A 6,779-nucleotide genomic window follows, 5' to 3' on the forward strand; every position below is an offset into this window, starting at 1 on the left:
AAACATTAAGTTCTTGGTCTTGTTCCTCGCAGAGCCTGCATTATGTAAGAAGCGACTCAACGTTCGCGTTTCACATGTGTTAGAAATTCTAATTTGTAGTCATCATTGTTCAACGTTTTTCAGCCATTCACGAGCTGGCTCATTCAGATCAAATCTTGATACTAAAATATTTTCCGGAAAAAACTCCGGGGACTTGATTTTTTCGTCATAAAATTTAAAAACACAAAGAAATGACTCAAGATAAGATCCAACTCCTGAAATTTGACAAATTTGGAGGAGTCCGATTCCGTTTCACAGTATCCTTCAATTTCTGTGAAAGAGATACGTTGGCTAAGTCGACCAGCATATATATCGGTTTGTATGGTTACACGTTTTTTTCTTGTTTATGGTGTGTAAGCTTTTGTTGTGTTGTTTTCGTTGTCAAATTGTTCGCTCTTCTTTTTTGTTACCTGATGAAATTTGATAACTCGAGGTGATATCATTTCGGTTTCTCGGTGGCCTTGACTTTGCTACTTTAAAAACTCAGGTTTTTTCATTGCAGCTATATCATTAGGAAACAACGAAACCTAGAGGATAAAATCATTTATGCGTTTCAATTTCTACTCAAATGCAGAAAATCTATCAAGAACCGACATCTCTGCCGCAAAATTTAGCGAACACTCAAAGTTTATCAAAAACTCATTCCATTAAGAATTGAACTGCTAGTAACGCCTAGTCGCGCAAGGTGAACATAAATGTTTTTACATTTAAACCAATTGGTGCCAAATTGAGCACAGCATAGTCGAAAATTTTCACAAAACCGGTGGTAAGAGGGTTTCACAGAGAGGGTGGTGGCGGTGTTGTGGGTGCGAATTTTGGTTAGAAGACAAAAACATGGAGATCAAACGAGTTCGCCCACGTTGGGCTTGAAAATAGCACGCTACAGAAGGTTTGTATTACACAAAATCTTTTTAAAAATAATTCACAAAATTTGACAAAAATGATTGCAAAATCAATCAATCAGGTCAAACAGGTGCGGAAAATTTTTACGCCGAATGTTTGAGCTACTAACTTTTTACGTGCAGATGAATAAGCACTTTGAATAACACAAGGTAAAGGAATCAATCAAGTGGTTGCAGAGAAACTTCACTTAAAAAAGTAAAAACTCCAAATCAATATGTCTGTCCCAGGTACAAATTCCTGCGCTAGAATCTAAACACCTGAGTATTTGGGGCGAACCAAACAATGTCATGCTTTTTAACACTCAGTAAATACCGCAATCACAAACTGAAATAAATTTAAATAGACTTCTTGTGAAAAAGTGAGGCTATTTATTAAGTTTATAACAATAATTAAGCTAAAAACTATTAGGCTAATTGTTTACAACTAAACAAACTCCGCCTCTAGTCAACTGGGTTTTCTATGTCATGGAGAAGTTATTATTTCGTCGGAGGTAGTGACTCAACAGGGGGACCAAGAAGTGCCTCCAGTGTTCACCTAGAGAAAAAAGGCACTCATTAGTCACGCGAAATCATACCTCAACACATGTTACACGGAGGGCGCCAATTTGGCAGCTGATGACAAAAATGTACCAAGATTTAAAACCAAAAATAATTAGTTCTGAGGAAGACTTCTGCTTGAGTCTGCACATTCCAAAATGTGAGAACTGACTCATGCTAAAAGAAAAAAAACGAACTAAATCAAATTGCATTTTTTGCCCCGAAAAAAATTACAGCAATAGCACTTAACATCTTCTATTACCAGTTGAAGGTGGTTTCGTTTTTAAACAGTTTTACAGGCCATATTTGGTCTCTATATCCACCTACAACTATTAACCAATAAAATGTCATTGTTTACAGAAAGCAAACGGAATGACTTTTAACTAATAAACAAATAGGTGCCCACAAAAAACCTCATTCTTTACTCTTTTGAATTCGATGACTAATAACTGGTTACGTATAGCTAATAACTTACGTATTACTGGTTAAATACTGCAAATATATAAAATTACTACAATTGTTCTAATTACTTTTTAAGCCTTTTACAAAAAATTTTTTTTACAACCATTTATTTTTATATAGTACACTATAAAAATATTAATTGCGGAGTTTTTGAAATTCCAGGGAATTTTGTTTTCGGAGTTGTTATTCTCATTTCTATCTTGTTTTATCCTTCAGTTGTTGGAGATGACAAATTTTTAAATTAAAAAAACAACAAAATATTTCATACTATTCAAAAGTCGAATTTTTGTGCGTATGAACTAGTACATCATTTTCAATTGCCGACTTTCGAAAATCAAAAATTGAATTTTTATATTCAAAAATTATTCTAGTACATGTTAATATGAAATTTTATCTAACCCAACAACACCGGATATGAATGAGATCAAAGTCGTTTTCAGGTAATGAAAACAAAAACACCGGAAGAATAGAGTTGTACAAGTAATTTTCACTACAAATAGAAAATTTGTACTTGGTATTAATTAAGCTGATAAAATGGTCGCTAATACGAATGCAGATTTTCCGTATCAGCGCTGAAAGATGTACAAAAACCGGATGTTGTCCAACCTGAAAATCAGTGAAATTTACGAGAGATCAAAAGAACTTGTGGTAAAAAACTGTGGCAATAACAAGCATCCGATAACTTAAATTCTGTTGAAACAACGTTCTAAATTATTTTTGGATTTTAGTAAAACTTTTACTCTTTCTATAAAGATTCTAACTACACAATTAACTGTAGTACCAACCATAAAGCATCTTGAAATCTTATTGCGTGATCAGCTCAGTTCATTTAAGAAACACGCAAAAATTTCAGCTAAAAAAAGATCAAGACACTTATGTTGGACATAGTGCTCTCGAAAGGGTCAATTTATTTGAAAGGGGGCTATGGCTTAACTCATTTATTTGGATTTAAGAAAATTTGCGCAAGGAGGTATTCAACGCCACAACCAATTTGAGATAAAGAAATCAAGAGGATAACAGCTTCAACGCATTCCAGGTTCTGCTAAAATGCAGAAATTCCATCGAGAACTGACATTTTGTAAAAATATTTATGTACTTAATCAGCATTAGGAAACCTAAAACACCTGTCGGTTGTCCCAAATGAAAACCAGTAAATATTTATGAAAAACCAACACAATTTGTGATAAAAAATCCAGCATTGACAAGCACCAGAACATCGGAGAAGCAGCCTGAGATTCAGTTGAAAACATGTCCTGAAACTTTCCTGAAATTTAGTAAAACCTCATACTCTTTCTTTATTTATTCTCTCTTGAATTGGAGTAAACAGAAACACAGAGCTGCAAGTCTTTGATCAGATAAAAGTAAATAAGTGAAAGATAGACACTGAGAAGCCTAGTTACAAAAGAGAACAACTTCTTCAATACAAAATCATAAGTGGATAAGACACGCAATCGAATGGTTCAAATTAAAGCTAATAAAAATTAGTTGTTTTTCCATTATATCCAATATAATTGCACCATGAAAGAACCGTTGTAAGTCTTTGTAAAATGACAATTATTCTAGCTAAATTATTCAATAAATTTAACTCTCAAAACACCCACACAATAATTTTAAAACTTAATTCTTGACAAAATCATTTTATAACACTCAAAAATTTTAATTAAAAAAGATCAACCGATTTGTGTTGAAAATATTGTTCTCGTATTGATCAAACTAATTCACAGGGGCTGTAGCTTAACTCAATCAAGCGAGAAATTGTTTCTGAGTACAAGCAATTTAAATAGATCAAAATCCTGAAACCAAGAAAGAAAAAAATTTTGAAAATTGAAACTAAAAGAATAGACCAGAATTAAATAGTCCAAAACTAACACCATTCATTAAGTTGTCTAAAAATGTTAATTCATTCTTTTTTTCTAATAACTGTTCAGTTTGTTTTTGAACAATTTTTAATATATCATGGTGTCACCAGGGATTTAGCAAAAATTTAACTGAAATTTTACATAATTGAAATACAAAAAAGGAAAGACACAATTAACTGCCATTATTGCGAAATTTTTTTTACAAGAGTGAATGCCGTCTTGAATACAGTGCAACAAATGGAATATACGCGCATTTAAACAGTTTAATTTAAAAATCTTACTATCCAAATATAACAAAATCAAGCGCACTAATATTGCACTATGAAACAATCGTTGTTTTACACTAAAAAAATTTTCAATTGAAGGAAGAAAAACCAACTTACGTTTTAACACACAGGCTTTGAACGACAAGCGGTTCAATTTATATCAGCGAGAGTTGTAGCCAATCTCAATTAAAAAAGGCAATACGAACCACACAATGAGGTACACGAACCCAAACCAGTAGAGGGACGCATTAGCCACTAAGTTATTAGGCCCTCATGTGCGCTGAATTTGTAATCGACTATTATTTAGCGGGACATCAATTCTGAGAACAAGCAACTGAAATCAAACAAAATCAGGAAACCAAGAAAGCAAAAATTACTCGAACAATGGAATCAAAAGAATAGTCTAGATCAAAATAGTCCAATAAAAATTTTGCACTAAAATCACCTTTACAATTATTGCTCAAAAATTGCAAGAAAAATGGTTCAATTTCATTAACATATCCAGTGTCCTTGGCTTCCATGCTTTTTTAAGAACTTCAAAAACTCGTTTAATTTTTTTCTGGTTAATAAAAATTCAACTGGTTTTTGAAGAAATTTTTATATCTCATTGAGTCACCAGGGTTTTAAAAACGTTCAACTGGAATAGCAAGAAATGATTACTGATATGTAAAACAATTGTAATAAAAAGCTGGTACGACACATTGGCAAACAGTGGCACAAAAAAGGAAATGACCCACTAACGACGGGGTAATTGCTTTCAAATGACTGGTCAGTGGTTGATTCTTATAGTAGCCAGCTACGGTTTAGGTGGGCTAGCTTTAGGTTAAACGAAGCGGGTTGAGCGCCGCGGGTCATAGAGTTAGTGGCGGTGGGGCAAACGGAACGCATGGCAGGGTTGTGTAGGTGATGCCAGCGCTGAGTTACGGGTGGAACGATGCGCAAGAGGGTAAAAAATGATATGAGAACTGGCTGGTTATTTTATAACTTGTTGTCTTTGAAAGCAAACGCAAAAGTTTCCAGCTCCTTCGGGTTGATTTCAGTACGACTTTACTGTGATAAAAAAAACAGAAACTTAGGACACAAAAATTCCGCAGGACTAGTTATGTTAGCCCGCCAACTCATGACATGACATTAATAATAGTAAAATCAAATTTGAGTTCGCTTCCATCGAATTATTTTTAGTAGTTCTTACCTATTTCAAATAAAGCAAATCTTTCATTTTTTGATATAATTCAAGAGTAGTAAAAACTATTCGTTGAGTAAAAAACAAAGTGGAGAGGATAAAAAACTGATTGCGCTAACTAAAACTAATGGCAGTCTTCACCCAATGGCTGCAGGAATTGCATTCCGTAAAGTAGTGTTCTGTAAAGCCATTTACTCACGTAGGACAAATTTTAGAAATACCCAAGTTGGCAGTGAATCTCGACTTTGTGCAGAAGCAGCAGCCTCTCCTTTCGGAAATCTGCTGGAAATACTCTTCCTAAAAGTGGTGTTCTACTTAGAGTAGATTTTAAAAATTATTTTAGGTATTTAAATATGGAAACAATGCTCAAACTTATACGCAAAGTCAAAACAATTGTTATTATTACAAGTATATTATTATAAATAAGTTTAGGCACCGTTTAATTACTCATGAGTGCGCCAAAATAAAACATTCAAACAATTTTCAGTTTCGTACTATAAGAAAGCTCATCCGGTATCTGCTCCAATTCAAATGGCAGTTCATTCCTTTCATGCTGACTTGCATGATTGGGAAAATTTTTTCCAAAGTTTATTTTGAGGAAAAAATTAGAAGGTTGTATATATACTGGCGTCTTGTAACTTTATCGTTGCCAGACACAAGAGAGCTAAAACACCCCGGGAACTTGGCGATGGCCAATGATGAACAAGGCGATGGTCAATGTTAAAAACTTGAACAAAACACGTTTCTGCAAGGATAATCAGTGCAGCTGCTTGATGAATGTTGAAGTTGGTGTTCCGTGTGCCCATCAACACGTCAAAACTTCAACCTTCAAACAATTTAATCATAACTGTTACCAACTCGATTAAGACATCCTTATAGTCATTGAATCTGCTAGAATAGACCTTTCGTAGCATTTAGTAGCAGGCGAAAGTAACCGAACTGATATGCTTTGAATACAAAAGTTGGCAAGCTTTAGATCAGCATTGAAAAAATTCTTTTTCAATCATTTTTTATAAATGCGGTTTTACTGGTATTCAATTTCAGTTTGGCGCCACAAAATGTTATTGTAAGATATTGAAAATCAAATTGAAGTTCCTTTGAGTCACAGCTTCCTCATAGGCAAATTAAATAACGGTATCATCCACATAGAAATGATGGTAAGACCCAAAACCGTTGCGGAAAACGCAGAAGGCAGACACAGCAGCCAATTTTATTAGGATTTGGCTGGCACTGCCCTCCCCCAAAACTGATGTTATATATAAACCAGATTTTGAAAATACCCTCAACGCCTTAAATAAGGAAGCAATGCTTAAACTGGTACGCAAGGATAGACCGCGGGTTTACAACTAATTATACGCCGCCTGTGATCAACCAGTTTTTTCCTATATAATGAAGATGCTTCTATTTTGTGGAACGGAAGTACTCAACAGGAAGAGCAAAAGCGCATCCACTGTTTGTCAAAGCTATACAGGCATTCGTTATTTAAATAAAGTGGAAATTCAACACATGGTATTTGGACGATGGCAATTTA

Source organism: Convolutriloba macropyga, chromosome 2 (assembly GCF_964194025.1).
Source record: "Convolutriloba macropyga chromosome 2, txConMacr16.3, whole genome shotgun sequence".
Lineage (NCBI taxonomy): Eukaryota > Metazoa > Xenacoelomorpha > Acoela > Convolutidae > Convolutriloba > Convolutriloba macropyga.